At 40.7% G+C, this 15,790-nt stretch overlaps 1 long non-coding RNA gene across 2 annotated transcripts; it reads right to left on the reverse strand.

Annotated features, from left to right (window-relative positions):
* Positions 1 to 1,663: 1,663 nt before the first annotated feature.
* On the reverse strand, positions 1,664 to 13,975 carry LOC137031534 (uncharacterized). Of its 2 annotated transcripts, none has more exons than XR_010896573.1 (3): positions 13,845 to 13,975; positions 6,426 to 6,518; positions 1,664 to 1,915 (listed from the first exon to the last, which is right to left on the reverse strand). It is a non-coding gene; the product is annotated as an uncharacterized lncRNA (long non-coding RNA). The 2 variants fall into 2 exon arrangements; XR_010896572.1 differs by having other exon boundaries at positions 6,426 to 6,550.
* Positions 13,976 to 15,790: the final 1,815 nt, after the last annotated feature.

Raw genomic sequence — 15,790 nt, forward strand, 5'->3', positions numbered from 1 at the left:
ATATTTTCTGATGGAACTGAAAACAACCCTGTGATAGCCATTGGTGATATTGAATTTGTCCCGCGTTATAATTGCTGTGAAGCACTACAGTAGGTGCAATTCCAAGGAAAAATAACTTTTTCTAATGTAACACTAATGAAAAGCACAGTGTAGCCTATGATGTGAAAAATTTGGGCCATTTGGAACGTTTTGTAACCTACTTGTTTTTCATGCAAGTTCTACAGCCAAAAATAATAGAATGTCATGTAATCTTTAACATCACATATTTTAGAGTTATGGACGTGTGCTGCAGGGTAAGTAAAAAAATACAGCTGGCCACTTTCACTTATAGCATCAGCTAAATGAATAGCTGCCCAGCTAACCAAAATACGTGACTGTTACGTAACTGCAACGTAATTTGGTGACCAAACTTTCGTCGTGGCGACGTAACTACCCAGATAGCACACGTACGTCGCGGAGACGTCTGTGAAAGATCGTAACGTCTGGTAAACATCGCATTCCATCGACCGTTTTTAGTGGTTAATGAGCCGTCATCCTTACCTCTATACGACGAATCTTCAATATTTGAAATCCGTCTTCCATCCGTTTTTAGTGGTGAATGAGCCGTCTTCCTTACCTCTATACGATGAATCTTCAATATTTGAAATTACGTGCAGCAGCGCCGGTTTAGCAGCTCGCTTGATTAAGTTGTCTGCATGGACGTGAAAAGCGGGTCGCGTCGCACGCGTCCAGTGTAGACACGGAAATATAAATTATCTATGCATACAATTTGACAAGCATCGAATTCATGTTGCGTTGCATTTCCCCCAACGAGTAGCCTACATAACGTGTAAAAACAACCACCACAAATGTAGTTATGCCTATTTTGAAGATTCAGCATTGATAAATGCAGTTTCACTGAAACATTTTCACTGTTTTACATTTTGCACTTACACTTAAATAGCTTTTGGCTCAGAATAATCAAAAAGGCACTCATGATAAGCACTGCATTCATTTAATTTTTAAAAAGCTTTAAATGATTTGCAAAGGGTGACTTCTGATTACAAATCAGAATATATAAATTATAATACTAATAAAAATACAAGCTCATATGAACACTTTCTGGAACCCATAATGTAAAACAGCCAGTTTGTTCATCTATCCCTTTGTTTGATCCCTCAGACAAAAAATAAATAAATAAAATTTGCCAGCCAAGTTGAGGTAAGCTTGTTTCAAGCAAACGGTAATTCTACCTGCTTATTAGGTGTTGTTCACGTAATTTCGTAATGCAGAAAGCATGAATTTGACCCCTCATAGCCTACCATGCTCTGTATAAGGGGGTGATCCATGGCTTTGTGTCAGGTGGTTCTTCGACTCTCTGCCATGCACTGAAATAGTGTAACACCGAGCCATTTTCATATTTTGTTCCAAATAATGATGCTTATAAACTCCAATGAGCAAAACAAAGGTGACCCTTTTTGATGTTTGAGGAATGAGAAAGCAGCCTTTGGAGGAAACACGCTATACAAATATTCATTTGATTCAAAGCACCTTACAGAATTAATAATACTAACTTCCCAGAGTTGATTATGTCCCAAAGTTGATTGAACATTAAAACAATATTTCAATAATAATAAAAAAATAATAATAATAAAAAGACACTTTAATGTAGGAACTGCTGAGAGCATGAAGGTAAAATATTCTCACAACTAAGGGAAACTGTTTCACAGGGGGGTGAACTTTACTTACAACTGCCTTTACATAACACCAGTCTCAAAGATTATAATGAGCTCTAATAGAACAATCCATAACATTTGCAATGGACAAGGTGCAGACACTGGTTATGGACTGCACTTAATGAATCGTTGGTGCCAGATGTGGGAATGAAGCTGGACCAGTGGTAGATCTGAGCATCTAGGCTGTACCATCTCCAAAGCTGTTTGGTGGAGAAAAGAAATAGGAGAAATGTTAGAGCATTTTATAAGGAAATGTACAAGTTAACTGTGGGTTAAAATACTAAAATAAAATATTTCTCAAACAATATTGGGCAGTGAACACCATGTACAAGGCAGCAACATGCACACAATACTGTCAACAACCTCAGTACTAGATGCCACACAGCAGCTGTGCCAATGACTTCAGATTGATGATTCTCACAGTATTTATATATATTTTTGCTCACTTACCAGCATTGCTGTGAAAGCTGAGTAACAAATAAAACTGAACAATGTTCTGACTACCACATACAAACAAAAACTGTTTGCCCACCATTTTAAAACAAAATATATTTAAAATAAAAAAACAAAAATGCAGATCAAATGTTAACTGGTAGGAGGAACACAAATTCACTCATCTGAATTGTAGTAAATAAACAGCAATTGAAATACATGTAACAACTGTGGTAATTACATGTATACCCCCTTTACAGTTAGTGCTCTCATAAATGCATGTAGAATATTAAACCTACATTTAAAATAAGCATTTTACCTAAATATATATTTTAGTCAGAATTACTGTGCTCCTTTTCTCTTCATTTATTTCCAACATTTGATAAGGACACAAGCAACAAATCATACACTGGAGAAACATCTCAAGTCCACACACATCTGCCGAAGCATCTGGCAGGGCAAACCACGATCAGCTATATGCTTGATTATTTGAAGCCCTTTCTCTGGAGTAGATTTGACTCGCATACAGACCACAAAACAGACAGGAACACTTATAAAATCTGCTGCTAGTTCAGACTTGACAGATGAAGTCACTCCTTGATTGGACTCTTGTTATTTGTGATAAGATTTTTGTTTGTATGGATGTTGCCATCTTTGATATAACTTTACTCACCATCACTATAATTTAGGGCTGCCCTCAACTAAAGATTTTTCTAGTCGACCAGTAGTCGTTCATTTAAGCCATTAGTCGACTAATCGCACATTTATATTAATAAGCCATAAATCATAATAATGAGCCTTTAATCTTATGTATACATACCCTAATCAGTGCTCAAAAACATGCATAAAGCTTGCCACAGTGCACCGGCAAACGTAACAATTATGAATGTGTCATGAAAAAACAGCAAGGAGACTGTCTAAACATTTTAATAATTTATTGATCATGTTTTCTGTGTTTTCGGCTGCAGAGATTAAGTCAACAATGCTGACCCATCTCTCATCTCCGCAGTAGTGGACGCGCCTATATGCAAGTTTCATATGGATTACATAATCTGAGAATATTTATTTTCCATTTGAATTGGCTCGTTTAAAAGTAGACATTCCAAGCTATAGATATATATTTCTTGTGTCTGTGAGGAAAGCAGCCTATACGAGGAGTTTCGGTTCATGCTTGTTACGAGCTCAAGTTCACTGAGACCGAGATCAGAAAACGCATCCTGATTGCTTTCATTGTTTTACAAAAGCACAACGTTTTGCTGTTATTGTGAGTTTACAGAAATAAAAGTAGACCCTTTACATTTTGCATTACTCTTATCTATGACCAAAAATGACGGAGTATTTTAAGTTAAGTGCAGTGATCACACCGGCGCCTCCATGTCATGCAGTAAACACGCTCTCCACACAAACACTTGGATATGCGCCAAATAATAGCGCACATTTATCTATAGGCAAACATTAAAGAGAATGGACTAAAGTTGTGACTTACATGTTTCAAGTGATAAGCCATATGAGGTCGATAAATGATAGGTGAATGTTTGAATTTCTTGCAGTTAATGATCTGTGCCTTTAGGACTGCGTGACCTCGCCACTTCCTGTGGAGATTTTTTTTCCTGCGACTAACCGATTAATAAAATCTTGGTCGACCAAGCCTCTTCAAGTTGACTAACGGTTAATCGACTATTAGGAGGCAGCCCTACTATAATTACAGTTAATAGTCACAAATTGAACACAGGTTTGACTTTGATTACATCATACAGCATTCAAAACACTACTGTAATTTCCTGTGTGCAGAGGACACTGAGACTCATATCTAAGTAAATGCTGTTGTTAAAAAGGGTCATGAAACCCCAAAACACTTTTTTTGAGATGTAAACAGATATGTATAGGCTGCACATCATTGAAAAAACTAAAGGTACTCAATGTTATTCATAAGTGAAAAATAGTTATTTTTGCATTTTTCAGAGCGATTTCTGTCTTCCTGTTTGAAAAGCTGAGTCGAAGCAACGTCACAAAATCTGATGTCATCGTGTACTTTTGGCCCAAGTATGGGCATGGACGAACATGCTGATGTAGACCGTTTCGAGCGATTCTCTACATATATTCATGACATAAAGCTTATTTAATCCAATCACTGTGCTGTAGTATGCTTAAGATTATAATTGCGGTATTATGCATGAGGAAGTGTCACTTCTCTCGCCTCTGTCTCTTGTCATTCAGAGACATATTGTTTGTTCGTTTCCTCAGTGCTACAACCAAAGCTTGACATTAATACCAGCCAAATGCGGGTACATTTCAGCTGTGGTGGGTAAGATGGCCACTCCCACTAGCCACTTTGGCGGGTTGAATATAATTTCAGCCTACAGCCAAATAAAAGATAGCCAAGCTCGTCGTATCACAAAATTACAATTCAGTCACAGTTCTTTATCGATTAACTTGTGGTTAGTGAAGGCGGGATAGGCAGAATCGCGCTGAATGATACAGAACAGAAGCGCTGTTAAATAAAAATGTTAAATAAATTTATACATGCTAAATAAACATCTGAAAAAAGGTTGTTTTTTAAATTACTATTTGTAATTTTGCTGCTTTGTTCTTTTTATATAGCCTAACAAAAATAACTACATTCCAGCTGATATATACGATGTATAGTCTTGATTTGGGTGGTCAATCTGCATTTGTAAGTATGAAAGGGTTTTAAATCTTGTAAAGCAAGTAAAATGACTCAAAATCAAGTAATTTAAGCATGCCAAAGTCAACTTTAATCATATAAAATGTAATTTCCCAACGGCAAAATTGTGGCCAGTGAAAATGCTGAGTGGCTAGTAACTTTGGAAAACCACTAGCCACAGTGGCTGGTGAGCAAAAAAGTTAACGTCAAGCCCTGTGTTGCAACACGCGTTTTCCTGCGACGTGACCAGAGCAGAGGTTTGTGTGCATGTGGATTGTTTTGCTGTGATCTACCAGCACAAAGGGAAAATATGTTCACGTGAGATCGCATTACAGCGGAGAATTCAAATGTCCCAAAAGTGCGGCTCGTTCTCCTCTGCCTGCTCTAGCTGCGTTCAAACATGCGAGCCATAGGCTGTTTCCCTCAGCACAGCAGCACATGAGTTGTTTGTATTTTGCTCGTGATGTGGTCAGAACTGGAGTTTGAATACGAACACATGAAAAATACGATTGTTATGATATAGACGTGGAGCGCTCATATGATCGGTTTCAGAGCGGAGCTTCGCGTTGTGTTTAATAACACTAGCCACGTGGATCCTAGCTCATACAGAATAAAGTATCCGTGTTTTAGGGCTGCCCTCGACTAAAGATTTTTCTAGTCGACCAGTAGTCGTTCATTTAAGCCATTAGTCTTAATCAATACTGTCATTTGCATTTATATCACAATCACTATTGTGTGCAATCCAAGTAAAGGGAAAACAGTAAAGACTGCAGGAGTCTTTAGGTGTGTATATATGTTTTAAAGGTTCACAGTATAACAGTTTTTAATTTCTAAACTATTTAACAACAGGAAGTCAGTCTATTTGATGAGTTTATATATATATATATATATATATATATATATATATATATATATATATATATATGTGTGTGTGCAGTACATATTCTATCGAAACGCCACTCTCAGCAGCGCGGGTCACATCGGGATGTTAAGTGAGCTCTCAGATTCAATGCGTTTTGAGTATTTGGATTTTAACATGGCCTATTTTGCAAACAACATGACTCTTGTCGATCTCCTTAGTGGTTTCTTTATAGTTGAAGCCAAAACTTCAGCTCTACAAACCGCGGCGGGAGTGGAATAATTCTATCGTCTTGTGAGCTGGGTTTGTTAATGCTAACTCTAGAGATGTATGCACTTTGACGCACCTCGCACTTCTCCGGTTCCACGTCAGTTTACGTTCTAAGATAACACTGACATCTAGCGGTTGGGTTTTATACAGTCTGTGGTTTTTGATCGCCTAGAATTTTAATAGATGGACGGACAAAAAATAAATAAATAAATCAAAATCTATAACAGTATATACATTTCCCCCCGTGGAATCAAAAATGGTATCGAATATCGGTACTTTTCAAGGTATCGTATTGAAGTTAGAAATTCCAGTATTGTGACAACACTACAGCCTATATATTTACTCCACGAACTAACTCTACAAACATGGAAAAGAGTGATAGATGGACCTCTCAACCTTACAATGAGGAGAAAATCCAGTGCGACTTTGAGCAGATCTGTGGATAAAACACACAACGCTGTTTCAGCAAAAAAATAAAAAATACCTGAGAGTGGAGTTTGTGGGAGAAAATGGTGGCCTCCATACACAGCCCAGTTGCCAGAGTGTCTGGATGATGGAAACCAAACAGGACAGAATTCTGCATGAGTCAGGTAAGCAGAATAAAATGCACTGTAAATAAACATTAATAAAACAAATGAATATAATTACAGCATGATTACTTTTTGTTATGAAGCTATGGCAGTTTTCCATTTATATTTATATTAAATATGTTTTTAGGCTACCATCTTTCATAATTTCCATAGGTTTGTCCAACTTTTTCCTACACCTCACAGCGCTTTGCACAAACTATGGGTGTAACTTCCATTAAACTGTAAACATTTTTTTAGCAAAAGAAAGGGCTATCAAGACCAAACTCAACTGCATTGTGTTCCACTTAAATTGTGTGGCATTTAAATCGGGGGAAGTGATAAAAAAAAAAAAAAATATATATATATATATATATATAAAATAAAAATGTACATTTTAAAATATATTTTCCTATTTTCTTTTTTAGGATTAATCTACATTACCAGTCAAAAGTTTGGAAACATTATTTTTAATGTTTTCAAGTCTCTTATGCTCATTAAGGCTGCATTTATTTCATAATAAATACAGGAAAAACAATAATTGTTACGGTATGCTGGTTGAGAGATGAGGCAGATGCGGATTTCCACAATAATATAATGCTTTTAATGTAACAAAGGTAAGGAACGCCAACATACACAGTAAACAACATTCAGAACGGACAAGGAGTGAAGGGAGTGAGTGTCATATAAAGGGAGTGCTAACAATAGAGTCCAGGTGCAGGTGATCCGTGATGATGGGGAGATGACGAGGGAAGTGAGTGCAGGTGTGGAGAACAGGAGGATCTTGGGAAATGGAGTCTAGGAGAACAAGGGATCTGTAACAGTACCTCCCCCTCCCGGTAGGCGCGTCCTCGCGCCGTAGATGTAACAACCGGGAGGGGGGTGGGCGCCCTGGAGACCTCAAGCCGGAGCAGGGGGAAGAGCAGACTGGAGTGGAGGTCTCCAGGGCAGGCTCAAACGCCATGGCGGGTCAGGGGCCGAAGGCAGCCATGGAGGGTCAGGGGCCGAAGGCAGCCATGGAGGGTCAGGGGCCGAAGGCAGCCATGGAGGGTCAGGGGCCGAAGGCAGCCATGGAGGGTCAGGGGCCGAAGGCAGCCATGGAGGGTCAGGGGCCGAAGGCAGCCATGGAGGGTCAGGAGCCGAAACCTTGAAGCCGTCGAGCCCAGGCGGCGCTGAAGGACCGGCGGGAGATGGCGGAATCCACGGCTCCGCCGACCGAAGCGCAGCCGGGGCTCCAGAAAGCCGCAGTAGAAGGCAGACGACATACAACAAAGTGAACACCGGGGAGAGTGAGGAGGCCAACTGGAACTGAGGGACGGAGCAGAGACGGAGGAGTGCAGTCCAGAAGTGAGGGCAGGCTGACGAAGGAACAAGGTGTGAACGGGGGCAGGATGGAGACTGGTGAGACTAGTGGACTGATGGGCCATGGTGGAGACGAGGGAGGTTGGAGCCAGGGTGTAGGTAATCGCCCAGAGGTCCGAGGTGGAGATCTGGGCGAAGGGGCTTGAGGTGGAGGTACAGTGCTGAGACATATGGACGGAGGCGGGAGAGGGAGGCAGGGAGGGGAAACAGTCTTTGGGCTGGAGGGTTCAAAAACACAGTTCATAGGAGCAGTTGGTTCGGCGGCGGCGGCGGCTGGAGCGGCTGGCTCGGCGGCGGCGGCTGGAGCGGCTGGCTCGGCGGCGGCGGCTGGAGCGGCTGGCTCGGCGGCGGCGGCTGGAGCGGCTGGCTCGGCGGCGGCGGCTGGAGCGGCTGGCTCGGCGGCGGCGGCTGGAGCGGCTGGCTCGGCGGCGGCGGCTGGAGCGGCTGGCTCGGCGGCGGCGGCTGGAGCGGCTGGCTCGGCGGCGGCGGCTGGAGCGGCTGGCTCGGCGGCGGCGGCTGGAGCGGCTGGCTCGGCGGCGGCGGCTGGAGCGGCTGGCTCGGCGGCGGCGGCTGGAGCGGCTGGCTCGGCGGCGGCGGCTGGAGCGGCTGGCTCGGCGGCGGCGGCTGGAGCGGCTGGCTCGGCGGCGGCGGCTGGAGCGGCTGGCTCGGCGGCGGCGGCTGGAGCGGCTGGCTCGGCGGCGGCGGCTGGAGCGGCTGGCTCGGCGGCGGCGGCTGGAGCGGCAGGCTGCGGCGGCTGGAGCGGCTGGCTCGGCGGCGGAGACTGGAGAACTTGGCTCGGCGGCGGAGACTGGAGAACTTGGCTCGGAGGAGACTGGGGTTGAGGGCCATTTCATCCCCTCAAATACAATTAAAATCCCCACAGGAACTGGAGCTGGCTCTGCGGGGACTGGAGCTGGCTCTGCGGGGACTGGAGCTGGCTCTGGAGATACTGGAGCGGGCTCTGGAGACACTGGAGCGGGCTCTGGAGACACTGGAGCGGGCTCTGGAGACACTGGAGCGGGCTCTGGAGACACTGGAGCGGGCTCTGGAGACACTGGAGCGGGCTCTGGAGACACTGGAGCGGGCTCTGGAGACACTGGAGCGGGCTCTGGAGACACTGGAGCGGGCTCTGGAGACACTGAAGCGGGCTTTGGAGATACTGAAGCGGGCTTTGGAGCAGGTTTTTTCCTCCTCTTCCGCTTTCCGGACCCAGCAGGAGAGTCTGGGTCCAACGTGGGGCAGGAAGGACGTTCACTGGAGGGGTAAGCGGAGGAATACGGAGGCTGACTAACTGGCCCAGCCGACCGTGTTTCTGGACGGACTGGAGACCAACACTCATCCACATAGAATTTGGAATTATTCAAAAACAAAATAAAATTGATAGTTTCACTTAAGGAGAGACGATAATCAGGTTCATGGAGACGGAGAGTGTTGTCATCCAGACCGTCCAAAAACAGGGCGATTAAATTAGCATCGGGCCAGTCAGTCAGATAAGCCAGCTCAACGAACTCCTCCACATACCTCTCCAGTGAACGACCAACCTGAAGAAGCCCGATGAGGCGATCGCCAGCAGAAAGGTGAGTGAGAGGCGTTGGAGGAGCGGTAGCCAGGGAGCCGGGGAGTGTCTCCATATTTCTTGACTGTGGAAATCCGGTCGGTTTAGGTCCGTTCTTCTGTTACGGTATGCTGGTTGAGAGATGAGGCAGATGCGGATTTCCACAATAATATAATGCTTTTAATGTAACAAAGGTAAGGAACGCCAACATACACAGTAAACAACATTCAGAACGGACAAGGAGTGAAGGGAGTGAGTGTCATATAAAGGGAGTGCTAACAATAGAGTCCAGGTGCAGGTGATCCGTGATGATGGGGAGATGACGAGGGAAGTGAGTGCAGGTGTGGAGAACAGGAGGATCTTGGGAAATGGAGTCTAGGAGAACAAGGGATCTGTAACAATAATATTGTGAAATATTACTATAAATTAAAATGATGGTTTTCAATTTTAATATACTTAATATAATTTATTCCTGTGGAATCAAAGCTGAATTTACAGCATCATTACTCCAGTCTTCAGTGTCACATGATCCTTCAGAAATCATTCTAATATGCTGATTTATCATCAATGTTGGAAACAGTTGTGCTGCTTAATATTATTTTATAACCTGTGATACTTTTTCAGCATTCTTTGAGGATTCAAAAGTTAAAAAATATCAGCATTTATTTAAAAAAATATATTTTGTAACAATATACACTACCATTCAAAAGTTTGGGGTCAGTAATTTTGTTTTGTTTTTTAAAGAAATTTATTCTTTTATTCAGCACGTACGTGTTAAATTGATAAAAAGTGATAGTAAAGATTTATATTGTTAGAAAAGATTTATATTTTGAATAAATGCTGTTTTTAACCTTTTATTCATCAATGAATCCTGAAAAAAGTATCACAGGTTCCAAAAAAATATTAAGCAACACAACCGTTTCCAACATTGATAATAACTGAGTATCAAATCAGCATATTAGAATGATTTCTGAAGGATCATGTGACACTGAAGACCGGAGTAATGATGCTGAAAATTCAGCTTTACCATCACAGGAATAAATTAGATTTTAAAGTATATTAAAATTTAAAACCATAATTTTAAGTTGTATTAATATTTCAAAATATTTTTGTTTGTTCTGTATTTATTATGAAATAAATGCAGCCTTAATGAGCATAAGAGACTTCGTTCAAAAACATAAAAAAAAAAAAAAAAGAAAAAAAGTAATTTTCCAAATTTTTAACCGGTAGGGTATAACATTTTTTTGGGGAAAAAAATAAAATTGTTTAATAAAATTTATGCTAGTAAAAAGAATAAAGCCATAATATAGATATTTTAAAATGTCTTTGACATAATGGTGATAAAACTAATATATATATTAGTTTTATATTCTATATACACCTAGCTCAGAAAAATATAAATAAAAAACTAACTAAAAAATAAATTAAACAGAATTAATGAATGAATGTCACGTGACCGTATACTATATATATATCCGATGACCGTTATAATTTGTATCAGATGACCGTTGTGATTTCCTCAGCCTACTGTACTCTCAACTTTTTTTGATTAATTTTCCCACATTAATAACCTGTAAATAGCTCCAACTGTATATATTACGTTCCTGTTCAGTCGTTACACGTTTTTTTACTTTGTTGTTTTTCTAGTTCATTATTAGTCGGCTTTAAGTTTGTAGTTTGTCTTCAGTTCGGCGAGTTGATGGTAAGTATATGTATACAGTATTAAATCAGCCTTTTGATATCTTGAAGTTGGAGGCTGGATGCAGTACAGGTCATAAACACCGCCCTCTCAATGCAGTCGAATGAGACTTCAGTGAAAACTTAAAAATAAATTCTGCTTCAAATAAAACTTTCTGAAAGATGGTTTTGGTCATTTAAGATAGTTGTTATCACACTGATATATATTCAATTGTTCGTTTTTGTGATGATTTAGATTTTAGCTAGCAATTTGATTCTATAAAAACGGGGCGTGTCGTCATGATTCGAAGTTGATTGACAGGTTGTCTAAGGACTGTCGGAGCTTCGAGTGGAGATTGAAGATGTATTAACTAACTGTTAATTTTCGATTTCTTTGTCATTAACACCAACAAAACGAGTTGTTCAGCAGTAAACTGTACTAACCGACCTACAGGATCTGACGGATCACAGAACTTTTTTTCTGTAACATCAAATGTGGGCGTTATAAGCTAATTAATAAATGTTATTAGTTAAGATAACACACCTAATGTTAACCATGTCGGGAAAAAGCAGGTGATCGTTATCTGGCAGTTACTTATTATTTTTATGGGTATAAAATAATAATTAGCAGGACAAAACTAATAATAGCTTACTCTAATTACAGCAATCGATCTCCTGTAATGTTAGTTGAACTTGATTTAAAATGGCAGGACCGTTTCTGACGATTTAGAGTTGTTTCTAGTGGCATATTATATTGATTTTATCTACTGAATTTGCTGTTTCAAAAATATTATTGCTCTAGAAACAGAATAGCCTATTATTTTATAGGTAACGTTAGACTTTTAAATTGTGTATAATTTTTATAGTCTATTTAAAATACATGAATGATGACGCAGTCGTCTGGGCGCAAGTTTGATATCGCGACTCCGCCTCCGGCTCAACTGACGATTCCTTCTACGCATGCCCAGGCTCCAAACTTCTTTTTTTTTGACGTATTGAGTAACGTGTCAGCGCCCATTCATCAGCCCATTTTGGCTTCAGTTCAATACAATGGAAGGAAGCGACGTTGCGTCGTCCATCTTTTTTTACAGGTCCTTGAAGGCCGCTGTCCTGCAGAGTTTAGCTCCAACTTGCCTCAACACAGCTACTTCAAGTGTGTTTAATTGTGGCTGGAGCTCAGCGCAGAGTCAAGTCAAGTCAAGTCAAATTTATTTATATAGCGCTTTTACAATTGGTAATTGTTTCAAAGCAGCTTTACATATTAGAAGCACAGAAAAAAAGGGAAGTGGTTAAAACTGTACAAACAAGCGTGGTAATATGTAACATATACAAGATGGTGCTACATTAAGCCAATGTCGGCTGACTTCCAGGGGTGGAAAAAACCCCCTAGGAGAAAAACCCAGCGTGCTAGCACTGGGAAAAAAGTCCTAGGAGGGAAAAAACCCCTTGGAAGATATATATATGTAAATGTATATGGAGATCAAAATCTGAATTGTACATTTTTATTATAGAGATTAAAAATCGATTATATATAAATATATGTAAGCGGATACGGGGATCCTGGGCTACGTTGTAGTCAGGTCCAGACGCAGGTTCTCCATCTGACCTGGATACGGCCTGGATCCAGCACCCGGCAAACCTCAGGATAAGCAGAGAGACAGATATTAGCGTAGATGCCATTCTTGTTCTGATGTACAGGTATATCTAGTGTTATAGGAAATGTTCTCGGTTCCGGCCGACCTAATTATTGCAGCGTAACAATCCTTTAACGGATTTGAAAAATGTTAATGTATTGATAATGTGTTATGTGTATGCAAGAGCAAAGAGATGTGTTTTTAGTCTAGATTTAAACTGACAGAGTGTGTCTGCTTCCCGAACAATGCTAGGAAGATTGTTCCAGAGTTTAGGTGCTAAATAGGAAAATGATCTGCCGCCTTCAGTTGATTTTGATATTCTGGGTATTATCAACTGGCCTAAATTCTGAGATCGCAATAAACGTGAAGGACTATAATGCATTAAGAGCTCACTTAGGTACTGGGGAGCTAAACCATTTAGAGCTTTATAAGTAAGTAGCAAGATTTTAAAATCTATACGATGTTTAATAGGGAGCCAATGTAATGTTGACAGAACTGGGCTAATATGGTCATACTTTCTGGTTCTAGTAAGAACTCTAGCTGCCGCATTTTGAACCAACTGTAGTTTGTTTAAAAGCCGAGCAGAACAACCACCCAGTAGAGCGTTACAATAATCTAGTCTTGAGGTCATGAATGCATGAACCAACTGTTCCGCATTTGTCATTGAGAGCATATGTCGTAATTTAGATATATTTTTTAGATGGAAGAAGGCGGTTTTACAGATACTAGAAACATGACTTTCAAATGAAAGATTGGTATCAAAGAGCACACCCAGGTTCCTAACTGAGGACGAAGGTTTAATGGAGCACCCGTCAAGTGTTAGAGAGTATTCAAGGTTTTTTCGTGAGGAAGTAACGTGTAAAAATTGAAGTGCTGCTCTACTTAACACTTGTGCCGAATGCAAAAATCGCCATTTTAAGCCATCAAACAGAGCACTTTAAGTATTTGGTATCCGAAACCATAGTGGACGTTATCGAGTGTACTCACATTTTTCACAGACGGATTAAGTTACACAAGCACTAAACATATGATGGTCATTAGACCATGCAAGACCCACTATTTGTTAACATGCACAGCTAACAGGTCGTGTTAAACATGATTAACGTTACCTTCGTGAGTGACGATGACACCCTGGGACAGACCAAGCACAGGCCATTTCCAGCTTGAATTCAGACGCGCTTTGGTGAATCACAGAAGGAGCCTGTACGAGGATGGCAGTGCAACACACAGTCAAGATCACGGGATTTAGTCAAGTTCACGAAACCAAGACATGCATGCTTTGCTGGTACCATGACGCGATCAAACTCCGTCCATCCATCGACTTGGGAACTGGAGCTCTTGGAGCGCGCGCACATGATAGTGTGACATCAGCAGCGAACAGCCAATCGCATGCCCTGAAACAGAGAATCCGAATTCACTTCCCGCGAGACACTTGCTATTCAATACTCTCATTTGAAGAACAGATTGAATATGAAGTACAGAAATGCATCTAGACAGCAAGATAACTTTTATGATACAGCAAGATATTTAGTTTATATTGTTGAGTATAAATATGATCAAGACTCCATTTATTAAATCAAATGCAGTAAAACAGTAAAATGGCTCAATTTTATTACAAATTAAAAAAAAAATCTTTTTGAACATATTTTAAAATGTAATTTATTCCTGTGATCAAAGCTGAATTTTAAGCATCATTATACGGTCTTCAGTGTCACATGATCCTTCAGAAATCGTTCTGATGTTTCTAACATTTCTTCTCAAAGGATTATCACCACTGGAATCCATACCATTCTTAAATATTTAAATAAAATTACATTTTTTACAATTGTTTTTACTGTATTTTATCAGATAAACATAGCCTTTCTAAACATAAGAAACTTCTTATCCTCCTTACTAGTCCCAAACTTCAAAATTTTGTGTGCGTGTTATGTATGTGTCTGTGTAGACTTCAGATGCAAACAGATCCAAGTGTCATCTGAAATTTTCTTATAAAATGTGCATCTTTATCAGGCTTCTATGTTTAGGTTCAGTAATTTAACTTTAATGGCAGTTCTATTTAAAACAGGAGCCTGATAAAAATGCTCACTTTATAAGAATATTTTAGATGACACTTAGAGGCTTTTGCATCTGAAGTCATCATCCTTTGAGTTCAACTGATGATGCTTTATAGTACATCAATTGTGTTGATGCAAATATATTGGTAGGCCAGTAAACAAACAACAAAAAAGGGTTTGTTTGTGTTAAGGTCTTAATACAATGGCTTGCAATGAGCTGTCCTATTGGACGCTGAGGAGAAAAGCCAAGGAGAAGGTGGATCAACAACTGCAGACAATAAATGCAACAACTTCAGGGAAGGAGTTGAGTTGCATGCACAGTGACTCACATAACGCCTGTCAATGTCAAATCGATGATGAAGACACATTTATGGACTGTCTCTCTCAGATTGACGAGACTAAAGCTGTCAATATGGCAAGTCTTCTTGATGACAGTGAATCTGACCCCGAGTCAGAGTCTGAAACCGATCCAACTTCCCTAGGAGAAGATTTGGCAACCTGGGCTACTGAAAACAAAATCTCACACGTGGCATTAAATTCATTACTAAACATACTACGTCAACATAGTTTGAATCTGCCAAAAGACTCAAGAACGTTGCTAGGAACGGTGCGTGGGAACCCTCAAACACAACACAAAGCTGGTGGCCAGTATTACCATTTTGGAGTACTAAATTCAATCACAGAGGTGCTACATCAGAATGTCAAGATTCTGAGCAACATTCACACATTGGAGCTTCAGGTCAACATCGATGGTCTGCCCCTCTACAAGAGTTCGTCAACACAGTTCTGGCCCATTCTTGGAACACTGCAAAATATCAGACAAGAAGAACCAGTGACAATAGGTTTATTTTGTGGCACAGGTAAACCTACCTCACTGACCGAGTATCTTGAAGACTTCATCACGGAAGTAAATGAATTGGGTAATGGATTTGAGTTTGAAGGAGTGAGGTTAGCTTTACAACTTTCTTCGATAGTTTGCGACGCACCTGCTCGTGCATTCC

The sequence above is a fragment of the Chanodichthys erythropterus genome, chromosome 12, assembly GCF_024489055.1.
Source record: "Chanodichthys erythropterus isolate Z2021 chromosome 12, ASM2448905v1, whole genome shotgun sequence".
Lineage (NCBI taxonomy): Eukaryota > Metazoa > Chordata > Actinopteri > Cypriniformes > Xenocyprididae > Chanodichthys > Chanodichthys erythropterus.